The sequence below is a fragment of the Tachypleus tridentatus genome, chromosome 5 (assembly GCF_004210375.1).
Source record: "Tachypleus tridentatus isolate NWPU-2018 chromosome 5, ASM421037v1, whole genome shotgun sequence".
NCBI lineage: Eukaryota > Metazoa > Arthropoda > Merostomata > Xiphosura > Limulidae > Tachypleus > Tachypleus tridentatus.
Window position 1 is genome coordinate 55,165,975 of NC_134829.1, and position 22,776 is coordinate 55,188,750.

General features: G+C 34.8%; 1 pseudogene across 1 annotated transcript; it reads right to left on the minus strand.

The window, feature by feature from the left end:
* Positions 1-1,752: 1,752 nt before the first annotated feature.
* On the minus strand, positions 1,753-22,678 carry LOC143251203 (myophilin-like; annotated as a pseudogene). The gene is made up of 4 exons (XR_013028535.1): positions 22,522-22,678; positions 8,422-8,558; positions 5,027-5,236; positions 1,753-2,026 (listed from the first exon to the last, which is right to left on the minus strand). The product of XR_013028535.1 is annotated as a myophilin-like (transcript).
* Between the last annotated feature and the right edge of the window lie 98 nt (positions 22,679-22,776).

Here is a 22,776-nt window from a genome sequence, read left to right on the forward strand (position 1 = left end):
GTGACGGTCAATCCCACTATTCGTTGGTAAAAGAGTAGCCCAAGAGTTGGCGGTGGGTGGTGATGACAAGCTGCCTTCCCTCTAGTCTTACACTGCTAAATTAGGGACGGCTAGCACAGATAGCCCTCGAGTAGCTTTGTGCGAAATTCTAAACAAACAAACAAATTTAGTAAGCAAACACAGCTTCTTTATAAATAACACCAATAAAGGACAAATTGAACAAAAACAACCAAAAACAAACTTTGAGGACAAGAAAGTACAATTAATTTTTGGGGTTTGTGGGGGGGGGGCTCGTCTACCATTTAATTTTTTTTTGTAATAAAATATGAAATAAGTTATTTCATATTGTATATCCGCTTCCTTGATATCATAAACAAACTTAAAAATATACTTCGAAATTTCCTATAGTATCAGGTTTTTAAAAAGCTATTCAACCCAACTAATTTGACGACAAAACTACGATTTTTGTCAACATCAAAAATACTGGAAAACCAAAGAATGGATTGGAATTCTGTAACAGATTCTGAATAAACTGTATATTAATGTAAAAAATACAAAACAAACACTCTTTGTGCATTAGCTTAAAGCACTATGTATTAGCCTTAAACGTTTTATTTGTGTGTTAGTTTATAAACGCTGCTAATTAGCTTAAGACAATCAATTTGTGATTTAACGCACACAGCCCTCGTTTAGCTATGCGCGAAATTCAAAACCAAACTTTACGATTTAGCGCAACAGATTGCGTATTATCATTATCGTTTCAAACTGTGATACACGAATGTGGAGGTAATGTCAGTGGTATGAGACACAACATAAAATTTCTAACAAACCCTATCTGAGCTTTATATAGATTACTTTTACTTACAGACTCGCCCTTTACTTGTATAAAATCGCCAGTAGTTTCTTCCCTTAAGATTTACAAAAATTGTATTAAATTATCTTCAATCGTACCAGATAACAAACACATATTTCTCATTAATGGACAAGTGATAAAAATGTGAATATTTGTTACCGGGTTTTTACTTCTTAAAATTAGGCCTAGGGTTGTAATAAATTAAAAAAAAAAAAAAAACGGAAAAAAGTGGTATACGAGCCTGAACCGTTTGAGAACCTCTGACTGAAAGTGTTAAATTCATGTATTATATTTTAAACACTGTCTTCGTGTACTAACTTAAAACCTTTCTGTGTTAATGTGAACACTGTTTCTTTCCTTGTAGGACGATTGTGTGAACATTATTTGTAGATGGAGTTGTTATATTCATGAAAACGAAGTTAGGGATAGTTCGAATGTTACAGAATTACAAGATCTGATGTCTGATTACATCCGATTAGGAAGAGTGTGAAATAAGTTAATAGGTATTGAAAAACCTACCACAATCTGTCTTCTACTTGCATTTCGTTTATAACTGTTAACACGGCAGTAATATGACATTAGTTTCTCAACTACTATCTCACCTCGGTGTTACGGAAACCAAACTGTTTTATAATTTATGGTTGAGACAATCCATGAAAGAAAAGATTGTTAGTAAAGGGAAAGACGAATTTTGATGACAAAATACTGAACAATAAATCAAAATACTGAACAATAAATCAAAATACTGAACAATAAATCAAAATACTGAACAATAAATCAAAATACTGAACAATAAATCAAAATACTGAACAATAAATCAAAATACTGAACAATAAATCAAAATACTGAACAATAAATCGTTTGCTTAGTTTTAAGTTAAAACATAAAAATAAAACAAATTTTACTCTAGAATTACTATTTTTATTCACGTTTCGATGTAATGTTAATTGTATAATTAGTAATTATAATGGTAATAACTCAGGGAACCGCGAGGTTAACATGCTACATGTGTCGCGTGTTACCAAAGTTAACACCGCTAGCATTGGCGCCTTTATTTGACCCATACTGTAAACTGATAATACCAGCACCCGCTCTCAGCTGTTCTGCACTGAAACTTCGAACATTGGTTTCTGCTTCTTTAGGCCCGAGCGATTTGTGGCCAAACTTGCTTGCCTGAAAGATTGGAAAATATCTTTAAAAAAAAACACGTGACTTGATGATAAACAAAACCAGCGCGTTCATTCCACATGAAAAATCTAGAAAAAGATACAACAAAAACAAAATAATTTAACTTAGAATGTTATGCTTCATCTGTGAAAAATAAATGAAAATACGTGAGTGACGTCATTGACTTTTAACATGGTGGATCTGGGTGACAAGGTAGTAATTCTGTATTTCTTTATATACATATGGTTACATGAAAAAATAATTCACAATTTCTTATACGTCTTTCTAAATTATAAACAAAATACAACTAGAGTATAGCATTGAAATCAAAAGTAAGCTAAACCCTTGTTTTACATAGGAACCTATTATAATCAAACTAATAAACGTGACTTCTTGTGTCCTTTGGTTTGACAGTGGGTTTTGGTTTCAAGTGCCACAAGACATTTCGTGTAGATTTCAGGAACGTTACGTGATGCTAAACCCCGTGCACTACTTACGCTGTACGTTAATAGGAAGGGTCAAGTGCTTGAATATAAACAAATTAATCCACGTATTAAATCGTTACCGAACGTAACGATTTGGATATAGAGTATATCTAATACTCTACTATATACTTAGGCTACAGCAGCGCCATCTGTAATTTGGTATTGCCATTAAACGTTCCCTTATCACCATATGACTATATGGTTTCTCCTTCGTGATGAAAGAGGACCATCCTCATATAATCGGAGGTGTCTGATTAGTTCGAACCTGACTTGAAAATGCCTGTCGCAATCAGGGTAAGACAACAGGGGGATGGGGTGGGGTTCTGATAATTGTTTTCTATTACTTTACGTGCTTGCTCGGTGCTGCCAGGCTGTGATGTTCACTATAATGTAAACAGTAGGGGGCTACTCGTACTTGAAGAGACACAGACACACGGCATTAATCGTAACTAAGATCCATAATATTATTTTTCCATATTGTTTTAATTAACACTATTAATTGTATTATTTAATATGTAGAATTACATTTTGTCATAATATTATGTTCATTTTATATTTATAGTTTTATTATATTGTTTTTCACTCTGATGTGTATTTAGTACTAACCTAAACCTCCTAAGATATATTATTGGGATTACGGCTGAAAGTGTCGTTAACAGAAAGGGTGTCTAAGTAAAACAATAGTGCTCTTTAAGTAGAAACGTAAAAAAAGAGTGACACTGATTTTTACATTATCTATAAATACGTACCTTGTTCTGATCTCTGTAGTTAAAATTACTCACTTGTCAACACTAGAGTCACACATACTTTACCTTATATATTAAACTTTAGAAAACTATACGTTGCATGCCCTCATATGTTAAACAAGAAGAAATCACAAGGTATATTACCTTATAAGTTATGAAGCTACATGGTTAGAGCCGGGTGTGTACTACTGGTTAGGGTACCGAGATGTGAATCCGAAAATCGTTGTTTTACTGCAACAATTCATTTTTTTTAAATTTTAGTCCAACTATTCGATGATGGAAGGTTAGCGAAAGTGTTTGGGGTCAAAAGGACTGGTCCAGGTGTGGTGGGGGAGTGTATAGGGTGACTGGCCAGTTACTTTTCGTTAGTATGTTTTTTGGATGAGACAGTTCGTTTATTTATATGCAAAAACGGCTCGTTTGGGCTGAGAAAACACTTTTACATAGAAAAGCGAACAACGTTTCGACCTTCTTCGGTCATCGTCAGGTTCACGAGCCGTTTTTGCATATAAATTTTCTCAACAAGTGGGTTTCTCGTCATCACTGAGACAGTTCGTTTAGTTTAAACCGTGTTCCTGGAAACAGACCCAACAAAATAACGATCTTCTTGAAATATCAGTCTCCGCTGTGGTGCTGTTGACTTACCTCCTTTAGTTTGTCGGTTCATAACTGTTGACTGGCTGTCTTACCTCCTTTAGTTTCTCGGTTCATAACTGCCGACTGGCTGCCTTACCTCCTTTAGTTTGTCGGTTCATAACTGTTGACTAGTTGTCTTACTTCCTTTAATTTGTCGGTTCATAACTGTTGACTGGCTGTCTTACCTCCTTTAATTTTTCGGTTCATAACTGTCGACTGGCTGCCTTAACTCCTTTAGCTTGTCAGTTCATAACTGTTGACTGGCTGCCTTACCTCCTTTAGTTTTTCGGTTCATAACTGTCGACTGGCTGCCTTACCTCCTTTAGTTTGTCGGTTCATAACTGTGGACTGGCTGCCTTACCTCCTTTAGTTTATCGGTTCATAACTATCGACTGGCTGCCTTACTTCCTTTAGTTTGTCGGTTCATAACTGTGGACTGGCTGCCTTACCTCCTTTAGTTTATCGGTTCATAACTGTCGACTAGCTGCCTTACCTCCTTTAGTTTCTCGGTTCATAACTGTTGACTGGCTGTCTTACCTCCTTTAGTTTCTCGGTTCATAACTGTGGACTGGCTGCCTTACCTCCTTTAGTTTCTCGGTTCATAACTATCGACTGGCTGCCTTATCTCCTTTAGTTTGTCAGTTCATAACTGTTGACTAGTTGTCTTACTTCCTTTAATTTGTCGGTTCATAACTGTCGACTGGCTGCTTTACCTCTTTTAGTTTGTCGGTTAATAAGTGTTGACTGGCTGCCTTACCTCCTTTAGTTTGTCGGTTCATAACTGTCGACTGGCTGCCTTACCTCCGTTAGTTTGTCGGTTCATAACTGTCGACTGGCTGCCTTACCTCCTTTAGTTTCTCGGTTCATAACTGTCGACTGGCTGCCTTACCTCCTTTAGTTTGTCGGTTCATAACTGTCGACTGGCTGCCTTACTTCCTTTAGTTTGTCGGTTCATTACTGTTGACTAGTTGTCTTACCTCCTTTAGTTTGTCGGTTCATAACTGGTATATGATAGCGCAGATAAACCTCGTAATGTTTCACGGGAACATTCGAAACAACACCAAACAAAAATCAAACACACTGTGCGTCAACAGGAGATCATACGTGGTCAGGTGTTTTTTGTGTGATGGTTTTCTTACCTTGCGTGCTAAGGATTGTAGGCAAGTGCAAACAGATGTCAAATTCTGCTGTTCCCATAAGTCCACAGTCTGAAATATCTCCTGAGAAGGGACGCCCAGTTTTGGGCGCTATCTAAGAAGTGGTTAATGTTCTCCATTTTCTTAAACGCCATCTTGCTGTTGTTTATCTTCTTTTCTGGGATAGTACCCGGTTGAAGAACGTTAATTAACCTACAGAAACAAACTTTATCTTGAATGTTCATCATACCACATCTCGAACCTCATTAACATGCAAAAGTGAATCTCAATCTGAATTATTTTATTAACTTACAATATCAAGCCTTATTCAAGTAAATAATTTAAGATTGTTTATAAGTAAGCGTATTACTTGTTTGTTTTTGAATTTCGCACAAAGTTACAGCAGGGCTATCTACGTTAGCTGTCACCAATTTAGCAGTGTAAGACTAGAGGGAAGGTAGCTATTCATCACCACACACCATCAACTCTTTATAAATTCTTTTACAAACGAATAGTAGGATTGACCTTCACATTATAGCACCACCATAGCTGAAAGGACGAGTATGTTTGTTATGACGGGGATTCGAATCCCCAACTCTTAGCTTGCGAGATGAGCGTCCTAACCACCTTGCCAAGTGAACTATTTATAATACCATTGACTTTGACTTTGAATAAAGCATTTAATAAATATTGGTAACATTCTGACCCAGATACAAGGATTTAACAAAGTTACATTAGCGTGATGAGGGACAACAATTTCGTGAAGCTTGAAACAGGGAACTTTGGTGGCGAGGAAGCCTAGAGTCCAAGTGTTTGAATTACGTGTTGATCTTTTCCTATAGAGTTAGATAAATCATGAAGTGTTTCATGATATTTTGGTACAGAGTTCTTGGCAAAGACGAATGTTTCATATCTCACTTTTTACTGCTGCATACCAGTGTCAGAAATCTATTCATATACTAAATTATATAGGATTATAAGATGTCTTTCTATTTTATTTGCGATAAGATATACGATTTTGTGATAATTACATGACACACCTAGTTTGCAACTCAATGTTCTCAGGACAATAACGACTTCGTTTTGAAAAGTAAGAAAATATAGTTATTTAAGTAAGGATGTATAATACATCCAACTCAGACTTTCTTTCTGAATTCTGCAGAAATGTTTTCCAAGTTAAGGTATATATATTATTAAAGATTGGCTTGTCCAGTTGCTAAATAACACCATGTAACACAAATTGTTTTCCTGGATAGTGCGTGTTGTTTCTTAATTGCCTGTGTTGTAAAAGTACAGAAAATGGCCATTATTCCCTTCAAACTTTGCTTTAGTGACCTGGATAATTAAGTTTAGAAATTAACCTATTTTCTATGTAAAAACGGGCAAATTTGCACATTTTCATTTACATAAGGTCTGAATAAAACAACATATGAATCAAGATTTACATGTATTTATACTAAACTTATATAAAAATGAACAAAGATGTTTAGAAGTTAGTAATTTTCGAGATTTACGACTGAAATGTAAATAACTTTCATGTATCAGCTCTCAGACATAGTCTGACGCTCCTAGGTCACAAAAGCAAAGTTTGAAGAGAAAAATAGGTCTTTTCCATTTACTTTAACCATAAACAATTGGGAAATAACACTTTCTGCCCAGGAACAGGAAAAAGTAAAAATTTTGTTACATAGTGTTATGTATCTGACTTGACTGAATTTTTTATCTGAATCCACGCATATTAAAAACAAACTGTTGCGCACTTTTCGTTTTTTTACCCAAGGAACATTAACAGTGATTAGTTTAGTAAGTTGTTTCAATATCCATTTCAAAGTCTCAGAAATAGTGGGTAACACATCACCTATAAGTATTATTACTCTGATGACCACAACATCTGTATGTTTTTTATTAAAGCCAGAGTTATTAATATTAGTCTGTAGCACCTATATTTAAAGTTCAGTCTGTTTCATGCTTCCTCGTAAAATAACCAATGCAGTCAACCGAATACTTTGAAACAGTGTTAACACGATATGATTATCTAGCGAGCCGTTTACAACCGTTTTTTTCTTCATTTCATGTGTTATTTAAATAAGGAGAAATGGCATTGCGTTTGATTTTAAGCAAAGGATTGAATATTATACATTTTTGCCAACAATGCATTGTATTTAGTATAGTTTGTTTAAAAACAAACCCAAAATATATCTCCTTATTGAAATAACACAATTTCATTGAAATTATTGGTCATTTTCATTCTGCTTTTGCCTATAATTCAAAATAAAAAAAATGTCTTAGAAGTGGTCATAGAAATACAAAAACATAAATAACAATTTTTTAATTAACTCTATCACGAAAAGTGAGTTCAACACACTACTTCCTTCTGTTTTTTTCTTTTCAATTAAGCCTAAAGTGAAGATTTAATTGGAATCACCTAGTCTATATCCCCACGTGCACAAAGTTTGTCAGGAAAGAAAAAAACATCAGTTCAATCTTAAACATAAATAATTTCTGACTTAAACTACTTTTCTCTTATATTATCAAAGTTAAAAAACGAATTTAATAAACGGAGATACTAAATTAAGAAATCAATATATATATATAAATATATTTATTCAGTTTTGGTCTTTCAGAACACAGACTAATAACAATATGAGGCCCGGCATGGCCAGGTGGTTAAGACACTCGACTCGTAATCTCAGGATCGTGGATGCGAATCTCTGACACACCAAACATTCTCGCCCTTTCAGCAGTGTGAGCGTTATAATGTTACGGTCAATTCCACTATTCGTTGGTAAAAGAGTAGCCCAAGAGTTGGCGATGGATGGTGATGACTAGCTGCCTTCCCTCTAGTCTTACACTGCTAAATTAGGGACGGCTAGCGCAGATAGCCCACGTGTAGCTTTGCGCAAAATTTAAAAACAAAATCAAACAATAACAATATGAAGTCATACTTTTGTTGCTAAGCAACATAGCATAAAATACGTTGTTGAAACACTGGTTCTTACATACAGTGATATAGTATTATTACTATTTTTAGATTACATAGAAAATACCTCCAATTCTATCTCTGACACTATATGGCTAATGGAGGTTAGACCACACTCTTTCCGAATATTATGTTTAGATGTTTGACAAAAGTCTAAAGCAATAACATTACACTTTAGATCGTAATATCATAATACGGTCTCCAAGTGGCTAAATGATGAATCTGAGAACTTATAACTCTAAAACCCGAGTTTTGATACGCGTGGTGGGCACAGCACATATAGTCCACTGAGTAGGTTTTACTTAAAAACAAACAAATTCTGTAACATTATGAACTCGGAGGTTAAAATATTTTGCGTTAAGGAGTGATTTGAAGTCCTTCATCTGTGAATGAACCGGAACATAAGAAGACAACCTACTTGCACAGGATTATTCCGTCACACAGCGTATCGTAGAAGTTCTTGCTGTTTCCATCTGTATCGATGTCTTCACCTGTGAGGTCTTTGATCCAGTTCAACAGTTGGGATGCAAGCTGAGGATCATACTTGGCTTTTACCTTAGAGAAGGAGTCATATGTATAGAAAGTAATGTACTTATCATTCATTTTACTGAATCAATTACTGCTAATAGGATACACCAATGAGAATCTTTATACAATAAACTAGTTGTCATGTAGAAAGCTTTTTTGTGATTCATGTAATACGTTTAAAAACCTTTTACTCTTTTCCTATAACTAAAGATAAAGGTGAATAACTTATGCTTAAAACAAACAACGTCTAATTAACCATTTACAGCAAAAAAACAAACAAACAGTGTCTTGTTTGAAGGAGTTAAAAGTTTGTACTCAACTAAGAATTATTGAAGTTTTGAAACTCGCTGTGTTTTAGATATAGATACACTCATATACTTTTTTTTTACGCTGTTTAGAACACTGGATTTGGAAATTGCAATTCATGGATTCGAATCACATGATTGAGCATATATCCCTTTTCAGACATAGGGGCGCTACAAGGTGACAGTCAATCCCACTATTTTGGTAGAGTACCCAAAGAGTTGGTGGCGATTGGAGTTGACTAGCTGCCTTCTCTCTAGTCTACCATTTCTAAATTAGGAATGGCTACTACAGGTAGTCCTAGTGTAGTTTTGGGCTAAACTAGAGATTTGTTACCTAATGTGACCTTACATATATATTTTTTATTATAACCGACCATTGTTCCTCACCACAGACCTGTGAAACTGGTTATGGTGAGGGTTTTGTTACCTAATGTGACCTTACATGTATTTCTTATGTTATAACCCCCCCTGTTTCTTTTTTCAAAGGTGTGGGAATTTTCATTTGTTGTAAATTCAATTATTATAGTTATATTTTGGGCATTTTCATTGTATGTGTATCTATACAGTTTTTCAAGAATTTACTGACGCCATCTGATGTCTCGTCTTCTGCGTAAATATAAGACAAAGCCATGCAGTACAGTATTTTTATGACCAAAATTGCTCTGTTCTGAAACTTCTAAAAGGCAGGGAATGTTTCTCCATTTGAATTCACATCTTCCTGTTTTTTTAATCTAACAGCTTACTCCAATAACTCTTCTAAATATATCACGTGCAAAATAAAATTAAGCAATAAAAGTAAATATCTCTTTTATCTTCTTACGAAAAGACTATGGTGCGGCAAATGACACAAAGTTGTATTTTCTATAGTTTAAGTTATTTTAATACTTAAAAATGGTTTAAACAACTTAAGATTCTCTCCAGACTATGGACTAGTCTCATATCTAGTTAAATTCGGTTTGTTTTGAACTTCGCGCAAAGCTACACTAGGGCTTTTCTAGTTAAGTTCGGTTTGTTTTGAACTTCGCTCAAAGCTACACTGGAACTTTTTACACTAGTTGTCCCTAATTCAGTAATGAAGTCCTCACCACTCACCACCAACTCTTGGGCTTAATCTTTTAAACACGAATAGTGGGATTGACCGTGGAATTATAACGTTTAGTTGAGATACTAGACTTTTTTACTTCTTAATTTGAGAACATTTTGTATTGGATAATATGAATCTGTGGTTGAGGTTGCAATAAACTGGTTTAAGCTTATAATTTTTTGTGTTTTAAATTCTGGACGACTTGTTTTACCTAACTGAGAAACAATTATCAACTCTACCAGTCACGCCATAATTATATATATAAATCAATAAATACCAAGCTGTGCGGTATACTAATTGTTGATGTGCCTCAGGTAGCTGGGCTTGTCTTAGCTCACCCGGGGAATGCTTGCACGGTAAGTCTCTTATCTTGGTCAACATCATTTAAAAAGTTGGAGGCTGCGAGTTGTGTAGAAGTTAAGGGTGGCTTAGTTCTAATCTAAGAATATTATATTATTTATAACATCAGTTGAAAGGGTGGAGGCTGGGTGTTTTACTTTGTAGAATTGTTTATAATTTTTAACGAAATTTGTATGGGATTGATGTAATTCTATCTTAAAGTTATTTCAAGGTATCAAGGGTAACTATCTTCCTCAAACTGGCTGCAGATGGCGAAGGACAGTTGGAGTTGAGACCTTGTAGGTTCTAGCACTCAACTCCTAATCCTTAACCGATTCTCTTTAGTTGCTGGCACGTTTTTCATCAGTGTTCGGATTTTGCCTGATAGATGGAATATCCCAACACATTTGGGTGCTTAACCCCAGACATTGTCTATCATGACTTAAGGACAACAGTTATGAATCGTAACGGCGATGTGTTTTTGGATTTCAGTTATACTGTGCTGATTTTGGTATATATAATTATATATATTCACATACATACACAATTTGAGTATTTGACTGACTGGTAGTCCACACAGCTTACTAGTTTTGATGAAGAGACAAAATATATTAAGCTAATGATGTATTACTTGATGTAACTACATACAAACTTGTAGAGTATATTACTACAGTAATGAATACAATACAATATTCCCAGAAGTCATCTTCCTTGGACTTTGAAGAGAAATTGAAAACAAGTCCTATAAAGAATTAAAGAAACAGGAATTTTCAAATATAATTGGATAAACATAAATTTATTAAACATTATTCCAAAGTTACAAAAAAGTGACAGGCCAGTTTATTCGATACAACTAACTCGCTATTAACAGGTTTGTTATGAGAGGCCCGGCATGGCCAGGTGGTCAAGGCACTCTACTCGTAATCCGAAGGTTGCGGGTTCGAATCCCAGTCACACCAAACATACTCGCTCTTTCAGCTGTAGGGGCGTTATAATATGACGGTCAATCGCACTTTTCGTTGGTAAAAGAGTAGCCCAAGAGTTGACGGGGGTGGTGATGACTAGCTGTCTTCCCTCTAGTCTTACACTACTAAATTAAGGACGGCTAGCGCAGATAGCCCCCGAGTAGCTTTGCGAGAAATTCAAAACAAACAAACAAAATCGTTATGAGAAACTGTTCCATGTCTGTCCCACTGTAAAAATTTTCATTTCGAAAATCCATAGAAAAGGTAATTTCATTTGTGAGGCCAATCTTATTAATTGAATTGCAGAATATCTTGTTACTCTAATAACTAAGGCTTAGTTTCAGGACTATGGATTCCTTAACAATGGTTTTAAAAGGTATTGATTTTATACCAGTATAAGTAAGTTGTATATTAATATAAACCAAAAGCTTAGTTGTTTTCTTTCTTTTTCTAAGAACATATGAGTGAAAGTAAAGATGCATAGGCTAAGCACGATACATTCGCATTATCTAGTGCCGACGAGGTCTTTCGGCTAATAATAAGACACTTCAGGCTGACAGGCATAAGACAGACGGATTAATAGTGGTTTAATAAACAACAACTGTTACGATGTGTGAACTAAATATAAATTCCATGAGTTTTAATTAATATCAAGTTTAACTTGTTATTAAACAAGAAACCTACATAATTGATTATATGTGATAGGCCCATTGCAGGTATCGAAACTTATTCTTTAGTATTATAAGCCCTCAAACTTACCGCATAGCCACCGAAAGGTTATACACGCGTTTTACGTTATTTACAAATTAGATTTTTAGGCTAAGACTAAAACACACAATATTATTATGTTTCGAACACCTATAATTCATTATCATTTTGTTGATATTATTACTGATTATACTTAGAACATTTAGTATTGTTACAGATTTACCCTTATACCTTTATTGTAATACCTAGGTTTGTTTCAGTATTGTCTTTTAATGCATGTGACGTCTGTTGTTGGATGTGTACTGCGTAATTTCCGCCTGGTTTCTAAATTTGTAAAAGATTCTTGAGAGTAAGAATCAACAACAACTGTTTTACAAAAAGACTAGTGCGTTTAAGAACAGTGTCGAAAGTTCGAGAATCTCGGGTGGTTGGTATATCAAACCAACGCACCGAGAGACAATTATTATCATTATTATTAGTAGTAGTGGTAGTCAACTACACAGTCATTTCGCTACAGGCCTTGAAAGCTATAACTGTGAAAAATACATAATTAATCGGAAAACTACAGAATTTGACCAGAAACGTTTGCAGATTTCGAACATTACAAGCCACTTAACTTCAGAGAAATAATTTCGGACGTTAATATTTCTACAAGGACATTAGATATTGTCGCCGGTGAAAACTTACGGGTGCTTCAAGCTAACTAGCCACCAAAAGAAGCGTACAGGTGTATCATGTGTGCTTGTTTGTCTTTGAATTTCGAGCAAAGCTACACGAGGGTTATCTGCGCTAGTCGTTCCTAATTTAGCAGTGTAAGGCTGGAGGGATGGCAGTTAGTCATTACTACCCAGCGCCAACTCTTGGGCTACTCTTTTACCAATGAATAGTGGGATTGACCGTCACATTATAACGCGCTCACGGGTGAAAGGGCGAGCATGTTTGATTGACGGGGATTCAAACCCGCGACCCTCGGATTAGAAGCCGAGTGCCTTAACCACATGGCCATGCCGTGTCCAGGTGTATCAAGAAATAATTAATTTCCTCTCCGTGAACGTCGATAAAAAATTCGGTCCTAGACCAGATATAAGACTCAATGCTGTCTCTTAGTGTATAAAACTCTTGTATATAAAAAATATTAGTAATAACCGTTACTTTGAAATGTATTTTGTGTTTTTTGTATATTAAAATACATTTGTGTTAGAAAAACGTGTCTATCAATCTAGTTGACAAATATCATAAAGCTGACACATATTGACATTTCATTTACTTATAAATTCAAATTGAAAATTCCAGTTATTTGAAATAGAAATACGTTAACATACATAACAGTATTTATTTATTATTATTTTCGTAATATTATTCATTTATTACATTTCGATCACCCAGTATTTATTTATTTATTATTTTCTTGGTACAGGTCAAAAGGTCAATAGCAATTTTGGAAAATGTTTGGTTTCCAACACCTCTCCCATGGCTACGGGTCTGACGTCACAATTTAAACACGGTTACTAACAACACACACACACACACACACATATATATATTTAGGGGTTAATTACTAAACATTGAAAGAGTTTTTATGTAAAGGTTCTATAGTTAATACCTAACTAATGAAAGTTCAAATAATCTATGGAACTATAAGAGAAATGATTTATTTGAACCAAGTGTTATGTGCAGATTGTGCATGGACATTGCTCTGATAGGGGCCTGAGTAAGTGCGGGCTACTCTGGCATCGTGTACAATATATACACTTGAAAGTTGCAAGACCAACATTTCAAGAAAGAGGTTAACGAAACCTGACACTCCTGGAAATATAAACATCAATACATAAGTACCCATACAAGACAGTAAGAGAATATATATATTTCCTAGAAAGTACGGATAGATTTCTGAAAAAAATTGTATTCCTGGTGGAAATCAGTTTGCAAAAAATTTATCTTTCAGATGTAATCTCTAGATAATTACTCAGTTATTTGTTTCATACTTTTTGGTAAAATTTTCGTTTTGAAATTCAAGAAAAACTTGAATTCTCACAACAAACCTGAACTGTGACAACTGTAGTTTCACATATCGACATGTTGGACCTGACATAACAGAGTGTATATAGTTATACTAAACATGAACTGTGACAGCTATAGTTTCACATGTCGACCTATTGGACCTGACACTACAGAGTGTATATAGTTATACTAAACCTGAACTGTGACAACTGTAGTTTCACATATCGACCTGTAGGTCTTGACATCAAAGAGTGTATATAGTTATACTAAATATGTACTGTGACAACTATAGTTTCATATGTCGACCTGTAGGACCTGACATCACAGTGTATATAGTTATTCTAAACCTGAAGTGTGAGAATTATAGTTTCATATGTCGACCTGTTGGACCTGACATTACAGAGTGTATACAGTTATACTAAACAGGAACTGTGACAACTATAGTTTCACATGTCGACCTGTTGGACCTGACATCATAGTGTATATAGTTATATTAAACTTGAACTGTGACAACTGTAGTTTCATATGTCGACCTGTTGGACGTGACATCACAGAGTGTATACAGTTATACTAAACCTGAACTGTGACAACTGTAGTTTCACATATCGACCTATTGGTCCTGAAATCACAGAGTGTATATAGTTATACTAAACATGAACTGTGACAACTATAATTTCACATATCGACCTCTTGGTCCTGACATTGCAGAGTGTATATAGTTATACTAAACCTGAACTGTGACAACTGTAGTTTCACATATCGACCTGTTGGACCTGACATTACAGAGTGTATATAGTTATACTAAACCTGAACTGTGACAACTGTAGTTTCACATATCGACCTCTTGGTCCTGAAATCACAGAGTGTATATAGTTATACTAAACATGAACTGTGACAACTATAATTTCACATATCGACCTGTTGGACCTGACATCACAGAGTGTATATAGTTATATTAAACAGGAACTGTGATAACCATAGCTTCACATATCGACGGGTTGAGCCTGACATTATGGAGTGAATATAGTTATACTAAACCTGAACTGTGACAACTGTAGTTTCACATGTCGACCTATTGGTTCTGAAATCACAGAGTGTATATAGTTATACTAAACATGAACTGTGACAACTATAATATCACATATCGACCTCTTGGTCCTGACATTACAGAGTGTATATAGTTATACTGAACCTGTACTGTGACAACTATAGTTTCACATATCGACCTCTTGGTCCTGAAATCACAGTGTATATAGTTATACTAAATATGTACTGTGACAACTATAGTTTCACATGTCGACCTGTAGGACTTGACATCAAAGAGTGTATATAGTTATAGTAAACCTGAACTGTGACAACTATAGTTTCACATGTCGACCTGTAGGACCTGACATCACAGAGTGTATATAGTTATACTAAAAATGAACTGTGACAACAATAGTTTCACATCTCGACCTCTTGGTCCTGACATTACAGAGTGTATATAGTTATACTAAACATGAACTGTGACAACTATAGCTTCACATATCGACCTGTAGGTCTTGACATCAAAGAGTGTATATAGTTATACTAAACCTGAACTGTGACAACTATAGTTTCACATATCGACCTGTAGGACCTGACATCACAGAATGTATATAGTTATACTCAACATGAACTGTGACAACTATAGTTTCACATATCGACCTCTTGGTCCTGACATCATAGAGTGTATATAGTTATACTAAACATGAACTGTGACAACTATAGTTTCACATATCGACCTCTTGGTCCTGACATCACAGATTGTATATAGTTATACTAAACACGAACTGTGACAACTATAGTTTCACATGTCAACCTGTTGGACCTGACATCACAGAGTGTATATAGTTATACTCAACATGAACTGTGACAACTGTAGTTTCACATGTCCATCTGTTGGACCTGACATCACAGAGTGTATATAGTTATATTAAACAGGAACTGTGACAACTATAGTGTCACATGTAGACCTGTAGGACATGACATTATAGAGTGTATATAGTTCTAGTAAATATGAACTGTGACAACTATAGTTTCACATATCGACCTGTTGGACCTAACATTACAGAGTGTATATAGTTATACTAAACCTGAACTGTGACAACTATATTTTAACATATCGACCTGTTGGACCTGATATTACAGAGTTATATAGTTGTACTCAATACGAATTGTGACAACTATAGTTTCACATATCGACATGTTGGACCTGACATTACAGAGTGTATATAGTTATACCAAACGTAAACTGTGACAACTATAGTTTCACATATCGTCCTGTTGGACCTAACATTACAGAGTGAATATAGTTATACTATAGCTGAACTGTGACAACTATAGCTTCACATATCGACCTGTTGGACCTGATAATACAGAGTGAATATAGTTATACTAAACCTGAACTGTGAAAACTATAGTTTCACATATCGACCTGTTCGACCTCACATCACAGAATGTATGTAGTTATACCAAACCTGAACTGTGACAAAGATAGTTTCACATATCGACCTGATGGAATTGACATTTCAGAGTGTATATAGTTATACGAAACTTGAACTGTGACAACTGTAGCTTCACATGTCGACCTGTTGGATAAGACATCACAGAGTGTATATAGTTATACTAAACCTGAACTGTGAGAACTATAGTTTCACATATCGACCTATTGGACCTGACATCACAGAGTATATATAGTTATACTAAACATGATCTGTGACAACTATAGTTTCACATGTCGACCTGTAGGACCTGACATCACAGTGTATATAGTTATACTAAACATTAACTGTGACAACTATAGTTTCACATATCGACCTGTTGGACCTGACATCACAGAGAGTATATAGTTATACTAAACAGGAACTGTGACAACTATAGTTTCACATGTGGACCTGTTGGACCTGACATGACAGTGTATATAGTTATATTAAACAAGAACTGTGACAACCATAGTTTCACATATCGACGGGTTGAAACTGATATGACAGAGTGTATATAGTTATACCAAACCTGAACTGTGACAACTATAGTATCACATATCGACCTGTTGGACTTGACATCACAGAGTGTATATAGTTATACTAAACTTGAACTGTGACAACTGTAGTTTGATATGTCGACCTCTTGGTCCTGACATTACAGAGTATATATTGTTATACTAAACCTGAACTGTGACAACTATAGTTTCACATATCGACCTGTTGGACCTGACATTACAGAGTGTATATAGTTATACTAAACATGAACTATGACAACTATAGTTTTACATATCGAGATCTTGGTCCTGACATTACAGAGTATATATAGTTATACTGAACCTGTACTGTGACAACTATAGTTTCACATGTCGACCTCTTGGTCCTGACATCATAGAGTGTATATAGTTATACTAAACATGAACTGTGACAACTATAGTTTCACATGTCGACCTCTTGGTCCTGACATCATAGAGTGTATATAGTTATACTAAACATGAACTGTGACAACTATAATTTCACATATCGACCTCTTGGCCCTGACATCATAGAGTGTATATAGTTATACTAAACATGAACTGTGACAACTATAATTTCACATATCGACCTCTTGGTCCTGACATTACAGAGTGTATATCGTTATACTAAACATGAACTGTGACAACTATAGTTTCATATATCGACCTGTAGGACCTGACATCACAGAGTGTATATAGTTATACTAAACATGTACTGTGACAACTATAGTTTCAGATATCGACCTGTTGGACCTGACATCACAGAGTGTATATAGTTATACTAAACCTGAACTGTGACAACTGTAGTTTCACATATCGAGATCTTGGTCCTGACATTACAGAGTATATATAGTTATACTGAACCCGTACTGTGACAACTATAGTTTCACATGTCGACCTCTTGGTCCTGACATCATAGAGTGTATATAGTTATACTAAACATGAACTGTGACAACTATAGTTTCACATATCGACCTCTTGGTCCTGACATCACAGAGTGTATATAGTTATACTAAACATGAACTGTGACAACTATAGTTTCACATATCGACCTCTTGGTCCTGACATAACAGAGTGTATATAATTACACTAAACCTGAACCGTGACAACTAGTTTGATACATCGACATGAACTCTGATCGGTATGTTTTTACATGTTGACATACTGTGTTTAACATTACTCTGTATAGAGTTCAAACTCCACTGTACGCTAATCAGCAACTTATCTTACTCAGATATCTATGTAAAAGTAGATTATACTATGTTGAAGTGTGTCACATAAGCGATTTATCAGGCATTATGAGGCAAAATTACTTTAGTAGACAAAACTGTAGCAGAGTTTTTACGTCATGCCAGGTTTCACCTATCAAGGGTCTGATGCAGAAAGTAGTTTTTCTATAACTATGACTGTTTATAGGTTTTGTTGCTACCTAACCTCGTGTTTCATAGCAGTTATCACAATGTAAATTTCAATGTTAACGTGATAACAAACACGACATATCTTATCAATAGACCAAAGACTGTTTTAATACAGTCGTAAAGTTTAAAATATATAGGGATGAACTTCCTCACAATCGTGTAAAATGTCGACATTATTCAAGTGTCTGATTGGTATGCGACACATTGAGTTCTTATGTAAGAGTTACGGGAACTTGCAGTTTAAAGAAGTGATGGCAGAACTGGTCGCGTGAATTAGCTTGAGAACGTGTAAAGAAGCCGAATTAATTTAATTATCTTAGGTCGAGAGTGTAGATGAAAATATTCAGAAGCACACTTTCAAGAAGTGACGATGAAGGATAAAAACAAAACCAAAACCACATTAGGATTGTGAATTTATTCACCCTGTTTTACTCTTGTTTGTTGTTGTACTTTGGAAAATAGTAGACAAGTTTACCCATTGTCCAAAAAGGACTCCAATATATATATATATATATATGTTTTTCTTTCTTCTTGGCTGAATATCTAATGCACTGACACTGAAACCCATTTACGAACGTGAAGTAAAGTTTTGTCTTTGCATGTAAATGGACAAAAATTTTCTACAGGTGGCGCTGCGTTAGACCTTACAGGTGAACCTCAGTTTGCCATTAAGCACAAAACTAAACTTAGGGTTATCTGTGCTTTGCCCACCAGAACTATCGAAACTCGCTTTCTAGTGGTGTAAATTCACAGACACACCGCTGTGTCATTGGGTTTGGTTTGGTTTTGAATTTCGCGCAAAGCTACACGAGGGCTATCTGTTCCAGCCGTCCATAATTTAGCAGTGTAAGACTAGAGGGAAGGCAGCTAGTCATCACCACCTATCGCCAACTTTTGGGCTACTCTTTTACCAACGAATAGTGGGAATGACCGTAACATTATAACGCCCACACTGTTGAAGGGGCGAGAATGTTTGGTGTGACTGTGATTGGATCCCGAGATCCTCGGATTACGAGTCGAGTGTCTTGACCATCTGGTTATCCTGGGCCCGTGTCACTGGGTGTGAGGGGCAAAGCAGGTGAACCTCAACTCTCATGTGCTTCTTATGTTTGATTTCGTATAAAGAGCCAGAAAAATCTTTCCTTTAAATGAAAATTTATTTTATAGCAAAATTTTGTACGACCTCATCGTTGTCACTGAAGACGTTGTGTAATAAATATACACACAGAAACACTTACACTTAATATTTGGAAATGTTTATTTCGTATATATGACAAAAACCTAATGAAGGAACATATTATTAAAACCAACAGTCAAGGTTTCTCAGTAGAAATATTGTTTCGCGGCTGTTCCTTCCCCTTTATCCTCTTACCACAAAACTTTACATTTGAATCGATTGCCTGATGTATGTGTTGTGTAGCAATGTTTTCAGTAAATCAAAATGACCTGGATTTCATTATTTACATTATCTGAGGACAACCTGCACGTGGTCATGAAGCATTTATTTGAAGTGAAGAAGAAAGCAACATAATGGACTATTTGTGTTCGGTCTGAAATGAAAGAAAACATCCTATGGTTGTTACAAAAAAACACACCTGACTTCTGACAACTAACTACACGTTGACATATCGACCTGCTGGGCGCTGAGAGCCCTCGTGTAGCTTTGCGCGAAATTCAAAGCAAACCAAACTAATCGACCTGTTGCATCTGACATTAAACAGTGTATATAGTTATACTAAACAATGAGCTATCTGTGCTCTGCACGCCGTGAGTATTAAAACCTGGGTTATTGCGTTGTAAGAGTATTAAAACCTGGGTTATTGCGTTGTAAGTCCGCGGACATATCGCTGGTGAGCAAGTTTTGAAACATTATAAATCGCTATAATTTTGTAATTATTTTTGTAAATCTGGTCACTTTTGTTTCACGGCACTATTTACATCAGATTACTTTAATGTTAAATTTAAAGACTTGTTAGTGAAATATTATCGTGATTTGAAACCACAAAGTCCATACAACGAAAAAGATGTTTTCTCACATAAATGTAATGTATATTAAATATTTACCAAAGACTATTGTAAAGAAAAAACGTCAACTCAATATCTTATATTTGTACAGATAACTATGAGACTTTCTTTTGCAAAATAATTAAAACAATATTTCACGCAGAGACCCCTGGCGGGTCAGCGATAAATTTAGACTTACAAATATCCAGTTTGCCGATTGTTTAGCTTTGCATTAAAACAACAAAAAATCTCAACTAGAGCGGCTGAGAATCTGGAAAGTCTGGATGTTTGAAATATTGGATACAAGAATGAATAATAGTTTTAAAATAACAACATTTGAAAGTTGAAAAGAAACTTGAAGAAAAATTAAAAGATTGTGTGAAAAATATTAAAGGGTGAAGAGTGAAATAAAACCAAAGAAAAACAACAATCGAAACATAACAATTATTAGAAGGTTTTACAAAACAATAACTAAAACATTACAATTATTAGAAGGTTTTATAAAACAATAACCAAAACATTACAATTATTAGAAGGTTTTATAAAACAATAACCAAAACATTACAATTATTAGAAGGTTTTATACAACAATAACCAAAACATTACAATTATTAGAAGGTTTTATAAAACAATAACTAAAACATTACAATTATTAGAAGGTTTTACAAAACAATAACCAAAACATTACAATTATTAGAAGGTATTATAAAACAATATCCAAAAGATACCCAACCACAAAAAACAACAACACATTGCTTGAGTCTGAAAGGTATTCCTGACTTTCGTTTCGGAACATTCAACATCGTTTATATTTGGTTAAAACAATCAACATGGATTACTTTTGGTTGGAACAATCAACATGGTTTACTTACAATAAGTAACACCAACATTTTATACATTAACCTTCTCAAAAGTTGATTTCTATATTTATTGATTCGTAACCTACAGTCATACGTGAGTTCTGTTGTTCTGTTGTAGATTAGTTAACCACAATCATGGGTATGACCTATTGCTCTGTTGTAGGTTAGTTAACCACAATTATGGGTATGACCAGTTGCTCTGTCGTAGACTAGTTAACCATAATCATAGGTATGACCTGTTGTTCTGTTGTAGGTTAGTTAACCACAATCATGGGTATGACCTGTTGTTCTGTTGTAGACTAGTTAACCATAATCAGAAGTGTTACCTTTTGCTTTGTTTCAAGACTCATCTAGTAATGCAGGTCTTATCTGTTGCTGTGTTATAAACTTGTCAAATGATAAGATAGATGCAATCTGCTATTAGCACCTACATTTGTTACAGTTCTGTCAATGACAGAACTTTAAGTGATGTTTTTGCTTCACTTACATTTCTTTTCTAATTTTTCGTTCTTCCAAAAACTTCTGTTCACATTTTAAGCAACTGTGAACAAAAGTTTTTATAATCTAGCGGATCAGAACAAACAACCATTGAAGATAACGGACGATGACTGACAGAGATCTCTCAGATAAACGATATGTGAAAACTTCTCTCAAAGATCCCCCTCTCTTTATTTAAAAATTTTAAGAAATACTGGGAGAGAAATCAGTACAGACAAATATCTGATGTAGAAGAAGTTTCTGTGAAGGAGTGTTGGGACATACAAAATACATACAATATACATGATGTAGACTGAACTTATGAGTAACATTCACCATAAATAAAATATTTAGTTATTCAATCTGTAGAGTTTAAACATTAAAATTAAAAAAAGTAATACGTATCTGGAAAATAAACGTCAATTTCGTTAAATCAGTCAAGTAAAAGACATATTAATATTATATAGGTTTCTTTTTCGTTTTATTATAAAATATAAGTTCACTTTCGCAGAATTTCTTACTTTCCAGCGAGTTGATGACAACTTAAAGTTAGTTTAACGTTTTGTGAAGAACCTAGAGAAATGAATAATGAATTCAAAAATACAATAACAGTAACTTTTACGATACAGAAAAGTTGTGATTTTAATAATTACAATGCCTCGGTCCATAGCACGGTGTTATCACAAAAACCAGGACTTGCCTGTTTGTAAACGTTTGTGTTATTACATTTGTTAGTGTTAGCTTGTTTGAGAAAGCTACATAACGGACTTGTAAAAAACTGATAATTTAATGGAATAAATCTATAATACTCACTTTGTTGAAAGCTTCTGCAGCAAATCCAGATTTACGGGCTCTGTTTTCTGCCATTTCTAAAGCAAATTTTTGTTGAAGTACAAAAGTTATAGAGGTCTGAATACAAAACGTTGGGGTTCCGATCAACGAATGGCGCGTTATGAAACCAAGAGATAAAGTACCCGAACGACGATGTAATATAAGTGATGACGTCAGAAGCTTAGTTTTACATTCCTTAAACCATGAATTAAGATAAATCCTAATTTAGAGTTTATT